Source organism: Chelonoidis abingdonii, chromosome 3, assembly GCF_003597395.2.
Source record: "Chelonoidis abingdonii isolate Lonesome George chromosome 3, CheloAbing_2.0, whole genome shotgun sequence".
NCBI classification, from domain to species: domain Eukaryota; kingdom Metazoa; phylum Chordata; order Testudines; family Testudinidae; genus Chelonoidis; species Chelonoidis abingdonii.
In genome coordinates this window covers 100865518-100880193 of record NC_133771.1, presented here as the reverse complement: position 1 = coordinate 100880193, position 14676 = coordinate 100865518, and the positions used below count along the sequence as shown (strand labels likewise).

General features: G+C 39.3%; 1 protein-coding gene across 1 annotated transcript in view; it reads right to left on the bottom strand.

Annotated features, from left to right (window-relative positions):
- Positions 1 to 14676, bottom strand: part of RSPO3 (R-spondin 3) — a 93034-nt gene that overhangs the window by 46009 nt on the left and 32349 nt on the right. The gene's annotated exons all lie outside the window — the stretch shown is intronic.

Here is a 14676-nt window from a genome sequence, read left to right as displayed (position 1 = left end):
AAAGGAGAAAAGAGATTAGACAAGCCAGTGGTATGATGATGCTTCTGTACTCTGAGTGCTGTGTTGAAATCTTATGTGACAGCCTTCAAGGGCTGGTTCATTTTTGCTTCCATCTCTTATGACCTGACATTTTGTTTCAATGATATTCTTAGTTGCCTTCATACACATTAAAATGGGAAGCTCAGATGATATGTTCATATCTTGCAAGAATAACTAACAGTAAATTACATCTGAAATTGATTTTGTGGTACAGCAGCAACTTGGGGAATAATCAGGATTTTCCTTCAGTAGTAATGGCTTTACTGACTGTGCTTGTGTAGGCCTCGTATGTGTTTGGACAGCAGAGCAAAAATAGTTATTGTGCATTAATTTACTTGTGCTTTTTATTTCATAGTTAAATGATAAAAAAAAGCCACTCTAGTCTGTAATTTCCTTTACTGTTTAAGTATCTTTTTTAATTGAATTCTGCTGTACGGGAATGTGGCAGTGTTAGATCTGATGCAAAATTGCCTTGATAAGCAGACACAAAGAACCATCCTGCTCACTTTCATTTTTACACTGGAATGTTCACTCTGGCATGTTTACGCTCTAGCAATTACAACCTGATGTTTGGGCTTAACTGTGACATTTAGACTACCCCCATTCCAGCATGGAACAGAGGTAGGCGTTCTACTCCACTTTCAATTGCATCATTCTATTTCTTCAGGAAAAAGAGAGAAAAACTGTATTGCCTCACACTATAGAGACATACACATGTTTACTCTGCTTAAAAATATTTGGTTCTTGTGGTACTTACATGCACCAGTTGTTTTTAAAGAAGACAATAGGAAGATATTGGAACATACCTTTTCAGTAGTAGAGAGATGTCAGTGAAATATTTCTCAGTGTGATACAGGGTAACAGTGGGGGGGCGGGGAGGAGAACACGGCACTGTGCATCCTTCAACAGTTTAGAACAAGAGTCGGCAACCTTCGGCATGCGGCCCATCAAGTAATCCGCTGGTGGGCTGCGAGACATTTTGTTTACTTTGACTGTCCGCAGGCATGGCCCCCTGCAGCTTGCCGCAGGGATGTACCGGCCACCGCTTCTAGCAGCTTCCATTGGCCGGGAATGGCAAACCATGGCCACTGGGAGCTGTGGGGGACCGTGCCTGCAGATGGTCAACATAAACAAAATGTCTCATGGCCCGCCAGCAGATTACCCTGATGGGCCACGTGCCGAAGGTTGCCAACCTCTGCTTTAGAAGTACTTCCATGTTTTCAATTTTTTTCTGAGGCACATACTTAAAATGAGATTCTACTCTGAAAAGTGACTATGCATAAAGAGGTCATTTTCAAAGGCAGGAACAGTCAAGTGATTAAGAACTGAAATTGTTTAAAAACTATCCATGATTTTCCTTCACTGAACCCAACAAAGAGAAGAAAATGAAGCTGAGATACGAAATATTTGTCATCAAAGCTAATGTCTAAAATACATGAGCACTTCTGACAGGAAATATGTGTGAACACTAGTGACAGGTAGATCTTTATGAATAAGTTCTCTTGATAGAGAAAGCCTTATGTGCAGCTCCACTTAGGGAAACCTATATGTGTGAACCCTTGTGACAGGAAAAAAGTTTTATTATGCAGAGATAATAATTTATCCATAATTAAGATAAGATCAGTTAAAAGGCAATTTTTCAGCTCCCCACTAACTCCAAATATGAAAAATATGCATCTTCACTTCCTCATTTTCTTCCTCTTTCTCCTATGTACCAGCTACACAAGCAGCATGATAAAAGCATGCACAAGTAATCATATTGTTGTTAGCATGAAGACACCCCAATAGTTTTCCCAAGGGTTGGTCTACACTGAAAAGTTACATCGGCGTGGCTACAACCCTCAGCGGTGTGAAAACTCCCCACTTCAGAGACATAGTTAAGCCAACCTAATCCCCAGAGTAGGCAGTGCTATGTCAAGAAAAGAATTCCATCAACCTAGCTATTGCCTCTCATGGAGGTGGATTACATATAGCGATGGGAGACCCCTTCCTGTTGTTGCAGTTAGGGTCTACAGCAGCTGCAGCTGTACCTCTGTGGCATTTAAGTATAGACAGAGCCTAGGGCTGTAACCCAGGCTGCTTTATAATGTAGATTTTGAACCCTGATATAACTGTACCCAACAGAAAAACAAAGAAACCTCTCCTGCTTTCAAATATACAGTGTTAAATCCATTGAAAAGAAGATGCTTGGAAGTTTTTGAATAAACTAAGTCTTTTTTTTAGCTTAAACACCTTAAAATGGATCCTTTTTTAATTTTATTGTCTTCCCTATAGCTACCTAATGAAATTGCATTACATTTCAAAATTAGAACCAGAGATAGATTGTTCTAATGGCTTATGTAAGAGGCAGTATTTAAGAGCAGGTTCAGTAAAATGTTTCAGAAATTAATATTACTTGAAAACTCAAAACTATGCTTCACCATGGAACCAGATGGAGAAAAGAAATGTAGGCAGGAAGCTATTTTTGTCATTGATCTCCAAACCAGTTTGGAATACTTTTCAAAACTAAATTGACACTATCAAAGCAACTCTTCATTGTGAGTAAGAGCTGAGATTACTCAATTCGGACAGCTGTTCGTGGGTCCTGACTTGAAATCACACCAAGAGATACATAATACCGTAACTAATACAAAGACTGTGTATTTAAAATCCTTATAAGTAAAAAATAGCTGGATACAACATGTCTGTATCTAGACCTTTAACAATATTTGAGGAATTGACACAGGAACAAACTGGAGCAAAAGGTTTAATTTCTCGATATATACAGTTTTGATTGAAAAAGATGTTGATAAGAACACAACCCAGATGAGAAGCTGGGAGAGGGATTTGAACAAAGAAATTGATCTGCATGAGTGGGTGTCTATATGGGAAAGGAGATTTACATCTTCAATTTGTGTTGCTCACATAGATAATTTGTATAAATTACTGTATAGATGACATCTGACTCCAGTTATATTTTTGCTACTAGCGAGGTGCTCTGTTGGAAGGGTTGTGAGGAAAGGGGCACATACTTGCACATGTGGTGGTTGTGTCCAGGAATTAGACAGTTTGGGGAGGAAATTATTAGAGAGTCATCTCATGAAAATATGAGATCCCCTGATCTGCTGACTAAATGCTCCAGTAAAGGATCTATCTTTTAAACAGAATGACAAATTCATTTATCTGTTATTGTTAGGGGCTAAACTTTGTATTGCACATTATTGCAAAAATGTGACTCCTCTTCCTATGGAGCTGTGGTATGGTAAAATATGGACTGTCCTTGTGATGGAAAAGCTTTCACGCCAAGTATGTACACAAGAGAAGTGCCAAAAAGAGGCTCGGTATTTAGAAATTTGGTCACCCCATTTAGCGTACTCAGAGGAGGAGAGTTCCCCAGCCAGCAAGCCAGAATCTTTCTCCGGGTTCTTTGAATATTAAGTGATCCTGAATGAGTAACAAGTTATATTGGATGTTAACATTTAATTGTAGCTTTGCCTTAATAAAAAGTTTTTTTTTAAACTAAACTAAAAGGACACTCTGAGTCCAGAATGTGGTAAAGTTTGGTCTCCTCCTCTCCATTCACCTTACTCCCCTGCATGTGCTACCCTGGTCAATGGCCTATGTGCGAAGGAGAAGCACACTGGGGTGCGGAGTGAGTAGACAGGAAGCTGTCAAAGCTCAGGCTCTGATATACCCCTTTTCCTCCAAAGCACTGACCAGTATAGCCGAGCTGGCATGGGAGCGGGGAAATAATCTACACTAGGTATAAAACTGGCAGAAATTACTTTTCCCCTGGAGCAACAGGGTAACTAGGGACTAGACCCTTTAGTCACACTCTAGTTCCTGGTCTGCTCCTGGGACTGTGAAGCGAAGCGCTGCCCCTTACTCTGCCTCTGTGTTAAAGCTGCAGTTGAATGCTTAGTGAGACCTCACACCATTACTTTTACTGGGTATCCCTTGTCCAGACAGGGTATCTGCAGCACAGCAGAGTGACTTGCCACAGGAAAGCTGGGAACAGAATCCTAATGTGGGACAACCTGATCACAATGCCATTGACACAAACATTGCTTCAAATCTTGTGTCTGTAGTTAGGTCAGCTGTGAAAATGAGCAAATAATGCTTATGTGCCTTGGGAAGTGCTTTGAGATCTACAGGTGAAAAAGTGCTGGGTGAGTGCAAAGCATTCTTAGGAGCCACAATGTTGAGTTGTGGTGACTAAGGCACAGAAAGGTCCAATGTCTTGGCTGAGAGGTGCTGTGGCCTAGTTTGTTAGGCACTGGCTGCAGAGCTAAGAGATTTGGGTTTTAGCCTTGTAGACCAGTCCAAGAAATGTTCTCTTGTGAAACCACATGGCATCTGGTGCAATCTAATTCATTCCAAAGGCAAAACAGACAACAACAACAAAAAAGAAAGAAAGAAAACCCACACTCCTCAGAGTTATCTTTACGAGCCAGAATAAAAGTAATCCAGGACAGAGACAGGGGTGTATCCACTAGAGGTAGGAGCACACTCTCATCTCCCCTTCAGTCTGAACACGGGTTAATTTGACCCTTTACTAAAATCCTGCACTCTCAAGGAAGGAACACAGCATGAAATATCCACCATAGAGATTCAAATTGTGCCTCATGCCCACCAGGTTGTGTATTGAGGCACAATCTGGCCCTCTGTTTTTAATTTTGTGAAACTTCAACCACAGCAAACCAGAGAAGAAACTGAACTGCTTGTGAACTATTCAGCTTCTCTTCTCAGTTTAGAGCCTTTTTGCCTTGGAGGCCTTTTTTAGTGCAAGATGTTTGTTCAGATGATCATTTTGAGTATCATTAGCAAATAAAATCACTAGGATTTCCCTTTTTCATAGTATTTTCTAAAGCTATACTCTGGAAACAGTGAGTTGAAATCTGTCTATTAAAAATAGAGAGTTAAGAACAAGAAATTATTTAATCCTAATTTTCAATGATATGTGGAGATTTCAACAATGTGCAGCAACTAAAACTTGAAAAACAAAAAAGATTTTTAAACTAGACAGACAACATTTGCAAATAAAATTTTACATCTTGCCCATAATTTGATTTGCCATTTGATTTTGTAGATATATGGAATCTAGCAAAAAAACACAATTAGATAGAATTTGGATGGGAGTGCGGCCTAGTGATTAGAACAAAAGGCCAGAAGTTAGAATTTCTGTATTCTTTTCCTGTTCTCTGAGTTGATTTGGAATGTAGCCTGGGACAGATCAGTTAGTCTCTCTGCCCTTCAGTTTACTGAGCCTATCACCTTCAACTCCAAAAGGTAAACGTAGAGGCCAGCTCCTAAAATGGACATGCTATAGAAGTGAGTCCCAATCCTCACTAGGGGGACATGGTTACTCATGGCTTCCTGGACCAATAATCTCTCATGTGAGGCAAATGTTAAATTTGGTCAGCCACAAGTGATCCAAAATGGACCAGATCCCTAATCAAGCTAGAGGATTCTGGAATTTGGAATCCTCTGTGTAGCTCTTCTCTGGAGAAGCTATGAGCTCCATATAAACCAAATCTCATACTTGACCACTTCTGGGGAAACCCTAGTAACTCTTACTTGGAAAGGAAATGTATTCACAAAAATAGAATGTCTGGAGGTCCCCTTGTTCAAGATAAACTCTCTCCTTCCTCTCCACAATCCACAAGCAATTGAAGATTTCCTCTTAAAGAGGATGGCATAGGAGGGGTCTGTTCCTCAGAGTCAAAGGATTCAGAGAAGTTACTCTGTATCCGCAAAAAGAACAAGAGTATTTGTGACACCTTAGAGACTAACAAATTTATTTGAGCATAAGCTTTCGTGGGCCACAGCCCACTTCATCGGATGCATAGAATAGAACATATAGTGAGGAGATATATATACATACAGAAAACATGAAAACGTGGGAGTTGCCCAACCAACTCTCAGCAGCTTTGGTCTTCAGAACATTGCTGCCTTTCATGGTGCAAAGCATAGGGTGAACAGTCTCAAGACTGCTAAAATAGTTTCAAAATGAGATCCCAAAAGGATGGAAAAAAGTCTCCTCAGATACCTGTCTGGCTTGATAGAGCATTTCCTCCCCTGAGAGGTACTCTGCATCTGAAGGCAAAGAAACCAACCGCTTTTGCACATCAAGTGTCAGCTGGCCCAAAGAGCAACAGAAACATAAGTATGGGATTGGACCGCAGCCTCAAAAAGTATCCATGACCATTTTATAGCGGTATCAACCAACAAGCAGGCCTTCATCACACAAGGCCAAGAATTCACCGGGGAATGCTTCAGCATTATTAAACACTCTGGCACAACAAGCCTGATCATTAGATACTGTAGCTGCCAGAAACATTTCCCCTCAGTTTGGTTAGAAACAGGATCAACAGACTGTAAAACCTCCCCGGGAGGAGCAGAGAGTTTAATTCTATTGACTAGCATCTTCAGCACAGCAGAAATAACCCCCGAATCAGCCACAGGAACCACAAACGGCTCACTCTCATTCCAGGGAGTTTTGTAAATAAACTGAAAAATTCTTTGCATGGAAATGGAATGAATGTTGTTGTTTTCCCATACATGCTGCATATCTCCATCAAAATTCAGGGTTATGGGAAATTCAGGCAGTGCAGGGGCTGAAGTATATCTACAAGGTAAAGCTACATTACTAGATTAAGTAAAAGGTTGTTCTGACAACAGAAAACCCAGGCCAAAAACCATCTTCCCTACATAAAACAGTAATATTAGAAAAGTTCTTCAAAGCATCCACAGATATCACTGTCATAGGTAGCTGTATTTGTTTTCAAATCTCTATCTGACACTATCCCTCAAGAGAAGAGGTCCATAAATGTTTCCTGAGCATAACAGAGTGCAGCTGGTCTATTACCTCCCCTTATTTCTAGACAAGGTGGTCTATAATAGAAAAGGCGGTGTGGAATTTATAAGCTATTATAATAAGGAAGACAAATGTCACCACCAGCCAAAATCCAGCCAGTTCATGTCTCTCAGCTACTAGTAGGGAAAGTGTTCATGCTAAGCGAAGTAAAAAAGAAGAAGGGAAAATTTTATGCAATGTGTTTGTAGCCATGTTGGTCCTAGGATACTACAGAAACATGGTGGATGAAATACTATCTTTTATTGGACCAACTTTTGTTGGTGAGAGAGATAAGCTTCCAAGCTTACACAGAGCCCTTCATCAGATCGGGGAAAAATATAAGTCTTGGAAGGGGGTCATTTTCGTGCCTGTCTAGCCAATGAAGTGGGCTGTAGCCCAAGAAAACTTATGCTCAAATAAATTTGTTAATCTCTAAAGTGCCACAAGTACTCTTGTTCTTTTTGTGGATGCAGACTAACACGGCTGCTACTCTGAAACTTGTCTAGTCTGAGGGTTTCCCTTTAATGACCTAATCCTGCAAGGTGAAGATACCCAATCACTGTACACAGTTCAAAGGTGCTAGGGTGACCAGATGTCCCGATTTTATAGGGGCAGTCCTAATTTTGGGGTCTTTTTCTTATATAGGCTCCTATTTTCCCCCACCCCTTGTCCCGATTTTTCACACTTGCTGTCCGGTCACCCTAAAAGGTGCACATATAAAACTCAAAATGGAACACAGAATGTCATTTGGAGATGTGTCCCCCATCAACCCACCTTCTTTCCCGGACAAAAGAGAAAGTTTATTTACCTCCTCTGCGCCTAAACATATTGTATATATACTCAAGACTGAATGTTTTTCTAAAAAACGTGCTATTTCAAACTTGAATTCATACAGGGAAATCCTATGGCCTGTGTTATACAGGAGCTGATCACAATGGTTCCTTCTGGCCTTAGAACCTCTGAATCATAAATACACTGTCAGATTCTCTATGTGCCACTAACATTATGCCCGGTATTAAAGACTGCAATTCTGAGAAATATCAGAGGGGTAGCAGTGTTAGTCTGGATCTGTAAAAGTGGCAAAGAGTTCTGTGGCACCTTATAGACTAACAAACGTATTGGAGCATGAGCATGAGCATGAGCTTTCGTGGGTGAATACCCGCTTCGTCGGGTACCTACAGTTTGTTAGCCTATAAGGTGCTACAGAACTCTTTGCCAATTCTGAGAAAGTACCTTTAAGTCAGTGGGGTTGCACAGGAAGAAATGAAAGCTGAACCTGGCCCCAGAGCTCTGTTTCCTTGTCTGTGACTTTACGCCACTAGAGACTTTTATTGTTGAATATTGAAGAGATGCTCATTTACTTGCAAGCTGTACAAGGATCACTCGACTCAGACTGTCAACATTACACAATTATAGTAGCATTTGAAAGTTTCCCACATGGTCTTTTGAGACCAGAGCTTTTCTCTCTCCGTTTGTTTCAGAAACCACAGAAAGAACAGCAGGAAATAACAGATTTTTCTTGACATATTGGGGAATAGTGGGAAGGGCATAAACAGCAAGAACTCATAGCCCCATATAGAAATTATGATTTTCTACCATCCTGCTTGCAATGTTAAAAAAATTAATGAGTCATGTAGCCAGCCAGCCGACTGTTTTGGCTTTACTAAACGGATGTGTTTTCTATCAATACCCTCTTCCCAATCCTGTGTGTAAATTCTGATTGGTGGCATGGATCAAATGTTTAAAGTGAATGGAAGAGTGTTTTCTTGTGCAATAATATCCTTACAGGAGTAACATCCTTAGAGAATATAGGTAAAAACATCTGAATATTTCCATACATTATCTAATTGTATAATATATTGCATAATAACTATCAGGAGTATGGCTCAGTTAGTAGCACTCTTATCTCTGAAGTAGAAGGTTATGATTATGGGTTAAATCCATATCTCACTCACATCAATATAAATCAAAATCTATTGTTTCTTCAATGGGAGTTATCCTGGATTTACCACAGTATATATTAAATCAGAATCTACCCCATGAGTACATCAGTCTTTGAACTTCTATGTCATGAGTGCGGGGTGGCCAAACTTACTGGCCATCTGAGCCACATACGACAATCTTCAGAAGTTCAGGAGCTGGGGCATATCTGCTGGGGGCAGGGGCTCGGGGCTTCAGCACTGTAGGAGGGCCTGATGAGGCTTGAAGCTTCAGCCATGTTCCTGCTGAAGCTGCAAGCCCTGAGCCTCACCTCCCCACAGGGCTGAAGCCCTGAGCCTCCCCTGCCCGCTGGGCAGAAGCCCCTACCCCACTACCCTGCTGCAAAGCAGAGGTCCCAAGGTCCCCCACACACCCTCCTTTGGTAGATGAAGAAAGGGTGGGGGCATGGAGGTAACGGTAAAAGAGCCACAGTGGCTCACGAGCTATAGTTTGGCCTCCCCTGTTCTATGCAATGCTGGTAGTGTAATTCTAAGGGATACCGTATTATTAGAGATACTGTTAAACTGAGTTCCTTTCTGTCTCGGGGGCAATTAAGATCTCATCAAACTTTTCTAAAAGACACGGGGAACATTCTAAATTTTGAGTCAACATTCCATTTTCCAGTGAATAAGTTCTAGTGACCAAGATTCCTCATTTCAACTACAGTACAACCTTGATTTTACAAATACCAATCTTACAAACAACCAGTAATACAAATCAAGTTTTTTGGGGCTGGGGGAAAAAATCACATAACAAAAGTGATGTTGATGAAGAACAAGCTGAAATCCCTTCACAGTCTCAATATGAAGTGTTTTCAATGCACTTCACATTGCTGTGCAGTGCTTTGTGAGACAAGAAAACAGCGGAGTGCACCAAACTGCAATTTATGCACTTTATCTACGGTAAATTTGAGATGTTCATGATAATATGAATGCCTCATTCCCCAATTAGTTCATAAATGGGGTGTTCTACTGTGTTGTTGGACATAAGCATTGTTAATAGCTGCTTCACTTTTTACACAGTCACATCTCTACCAGTCACTATACGTACAGTATCTCATATTGGCTCCTCACATTCCACATCTAGATTAAGCTCCAGGCCCTCACCTTCAAGGGTCTGAGCAAATCTATCCCAGCATACAACTCTGATTTCATCTCTTCATACTCTGCCATTTGCTCTGCCTACTCATCTGAAATACCTACTCTCTTTGTATCAAAGACTGAATGTTCTTCCAAAAGAAATATTCTCTAGTTCAGACAGGAAATAATTTAGGGAAATCCTATGCCCAGTATTATAAAGGAGGTCAGACTAGATTAATGCAGTGGGTCCCTTCTTGCCTTAGAATCTATGAATCTCATAGTCTCTTCTCTGGGACTTCTATGTTGCCCCTTACAGTACTGTACAAGCAAAATTTTCTTGCTTCCTGTTCTGGCAGGAACCCACCCTTTCCTCCTTCAGAGCACTCTTCAACATACATTTTTCCATTAAGCCAATCACAGGGTTTCTCCCCCATCCAGAGGTGTGGGGTTTATTATTTTTAAAACCACACACACATCCCACTGAAGCACTATGTAATGTACCTACCTTTTGGACTTGTGCTTGATTGTTGTTCATTCTGAGCTTGATCCACTGCTCACGGCAGCTAACTGTAAGACTCCCATTGACTTCAATGGGGTCAAATTTCACTCTCTTTTTAAAATCAGCCATTTTAAAGTAGCCAGTGGTTTCCAATACAAGTGTTTGACTTTAAATACCAACTAATCAATTTTGCTAGGTTTTAGTGATGTTATGAATATGATTTAAATAATTTTCTTACTCATCTTAAATGTACTCAGTTCTGTTTTTCCAAATGTCTTGATCTTCTCGTGAAGCAAATATGTTTGGCATTCACTTTGGGACTTCTTCCATCACTCTGTGCACTATCTCTTGCCTTTGAGGTACGTGCCCTTCCCTCTCTCTCTCTCTCACTGAGACATATACTTCTCTACATGAGGAGTATCGGGGGGTAGTCATGTTAGTCTGTATCCACAAAAACAACAAGGAGTCCGGTGGCACCTTAAAGACTAACAGATTTATTTGGACATAAGCTTTCATGGGTAAAAGACCTCACTTCTTCAGATGCATGGAGTGAAAATTACAGATGCAAGCATTATATAATGACACAGGAAGAGAAGGGAGTTACCTCACAAGTGGAGAACCAGTGCTGACGGGGCCAATTCAATCAGGGTGGATGTAGTCCACTCCCAATAATAGACGAGGAGGTGTCAATTTCAGGAGAGGCAAAGCTGCTTTTGTAATGAGCCAGCCACTCCTACTCCCTATTCAAGCCCAAATTAATGGTGTTAAATTTGCAAATGAATTTTAGTCTGCTGTTTCTCTTTGAAGTCTGTTTCTGAAGTTTTTTTGTTCAAGTATAGCTACTTTTAAATCTGTAGTAGAATGTCCAGGGAGACTGAAATGTTCTCCTACTGCTTTGTAATGTTACCATATTCTGATGTCCAATTGCGTCCAATTTATTCTTTTACTTATAGGGACTGTAGTTTGGCCAATGTACATGGCAGAGGGCATTGCTGCACATCTGATGCATATATCACATTAGTAGACATGCAGATGAATAGCCTTTGATGGTGTGGGTGATGTGGCTGGGTCCTTGATGGTGTCACTAGAGTAGATATGGGGACAGAGTAGGCAACAATGGTTTCTACGGGATTGGCTGCTGCCGTTAGTGTTTTCTGTGGTGCAGTGTGTAGTGGCTGGGAGATATTTGCTTCAAGTTGGGAGCTGTCTGTAAGTGAGGACTGGGCGCCTCCAAGGTCTGTGAGAGTGAGGATTGTTTCCAGGAGGGTTGTAGATTGTTGATGCACAGGAGAGGTTTTAGCTGGGGGCTGTACGTGATGGCCAGTGGTGTTCTGTTATTTTCCTGTTGCCGTCCTGTAGTAGGTAATTTCTGGTACCCATTCACTCTGTCAATCTGTTTCCTCACTTCCCAGGTGCTATTGTAGTTTTTAAGAATACTTGATAAAATCTTGTAGGTGTTGTCTCTGTCTGGAGATTGACGATTCTGGATTTTACAGCTTGCTAATTCAATGGATCGTGTATTGTCCCATGGATAGAAGCTGAGCATGTAGTAAGCTTTACGGCAGTAGGTTTCTGTATAGGCGGTGTTTTGTACATCACTATATTTGCCTATGTCAGGAAGGGATCTCTTGTGACTGTCCACTGAGATGTGGCTGGGGGTTAATGATGAAATCCAGTGAATTCTTCGTTGTCTTCAATGGATCCTATATGAAGATGTATCATGGTAACAAAAAGTTACGAGACTGAGAGATTTCTCGTGCATAAATGTTGGAACTATAAAACAATAGCATGTGCTGATGAAGTTAAGGTCTCCAAATTGAATTTGGTAAGACAAGCCACAACTCAGCCACAGGGTTCATCTCATAGGTATACTGTTCTCAATAGCTTTAGTTATCACTCATGTGATATTGTAAAGGTCTGAGAAATAATCTCACATGTAGAGAATTATACAGAAGACTTTTAAGCATCACATCTAAGTTACAATCTCTAAAAACACAACACTGGCTTAAATTCATTTTTCACAGACAATTCTGGAAGCTCTAGGCAATCTATATGTAACGGAGTTATTTGCACTAAAGATTAAATCCTGTTTTGTATAAAATCCAGCTGCCATCCAAATTATGCATTTACTTTTGGCCAATCACCGCTCTAAAATTTATATCAATTTTGTTTATTAGTTTATTATGAACTATTTAAAATAGTCAAGAAATTCAACTTGTCCTTTCTTTTCTGGATATCTTATTACAGAATCATGTTACATTAATTTCAAGTAGTAACATATAATTGAAATATTATCAACTATATTGGAAGAAATTAAGTTGCAATTAACTAAATATAGATGACTAATATAAATCTATATTATATGATTATTGAGACATACAGAGTCAGATAACGCTCAGCAACTCTTAAGTGGGCCATGGCTATAACATCAGAGGTACTAAGACACTGCACTCGTCTTAAGCAATGGATGAACCTATTACTTGTTGAGTGAGTCCCGTGAGGGTACTGGCCCAAGTATCAAATTCTTTAGTAGACACTGAACCCAACTGTCATACTTCTTCAAAGGTTTTGTGGTCAGACATGCCAGTTTTGGATGTGGTACTTACAGACTCCTTGATTTTGATGTCAGTAGTACACTGCCAGGGAATGAAGTATCAGGACGCTGAAGAATCATAAAGTATACACTCATATGGCTCTTCCCTGCTTTATTCAACATCAGCTCTCAGAACACTCAGCTACAAATAAGAACCAGATTCCAAACTTAGGTTGGTTGGACTCTGCAATATGAAGCAACTCAAATACAATTTATTGGTTATATTGCTTGTCGCTTTGATTACTCTAGTATATTGATTAAGTCTGACTTATGACAGTAAACATGGCAGAGAGGCCATTTTCAGAATCACCAAAGATTTTGAGATCTTTGAAATTTGTTTATCTGATTATAACAAACAAGTTTACAATTCTCTACAAGAAATTTTGTTTAAAATGTTTGTTTGAGTTGATTTGAAATATTCTTGGTTTTCATTATCTTACCTTTTTGAAAAGAACTCTGTTAATAATATTATAATGAAAAGAATGAAACAAAAAGAGTCTTTTCAAAATGAAAATTCGTTATAGTCGAGAATTCTTTCGATTTTCTAATCTAAAATGAGTTCTGGAACATTGATCCTATTCCAACGAATGCATAAGATGAATATCGGTTCCATCAAAAGTTCCTCTGATCAGCTCTCATTAATTTTTTTAATATTTAATTATATACATAAACTTACCCAGATTACTGACCGATATAACACAAAATCGGATAACCGTAAAGCAGTGCTCCGGGGGGGCAGCGCACGTCTGGGATCAAAGCAATTCAAATATACAGTTTCAGCATATGAGGTCAGTTTTGCTCCTGAGACATTATTCGAAATAAGGGTATCTTCATCATTAGAAGTATACAAGCTAGATTCTGGTCTTCATTTAGATTATGCGTATCATTTTCAGTTCGATTCTTTTGAAAAAATAAGGAAAGTCAAAGAAGAAATAAAATTAAATGGAGTTAAGTTAGAGTAGCATTCATTGGTAAAATCAAGGTTAAAAAAAAAAGTTACAAAGGATAGTGAAATCATACGACAATCAAAATACAAACCAGGAAATTCAGTGTTAAATTATATTAAACATCATAAAATATTTTAGTTAAGATGCAACTTTACGGCACCCAAAACTTTAATTTCTTGGTATTAACAACCACTGAAGATGAATAATGAGAAAAACTATTGGCTGTCTTTAAAAATCAGTTTAATTTAATTCAGTCTTAAACAGTTAATTACCGATATGATTGTTTGACTGTATTGGTAGATTGTATGCCTACAATGTTTGAATTTAATTTTGTTAATACTCTATATGAATCGTTGCTCAAGATAATATTATATAATTTTCCACCAATTCAAAGTAGCTGGCTTAAATAATAGTTAATGATGATTGACTACTACAGAACTAATTATTTTTGTGAATGTTTTTATCCAAAGTATGGACACCATGTGAATAATAAAATATTTTATTATAGCAGTGCTTTAAGGTTTAGAAAGTGACCACATTCAGAAAAGCTTTCCATGACCTATACAGTGTCAGAGTACATAGAGTTCCATTGGAACTTTAAATTATCATAAGGCATGAGATGTAACATATTATTCATGCATTAACATATCAGTCTCAATCTTACAAAAAATGTTCTGGCACTTCAAGTAATACCTACTGTCTAT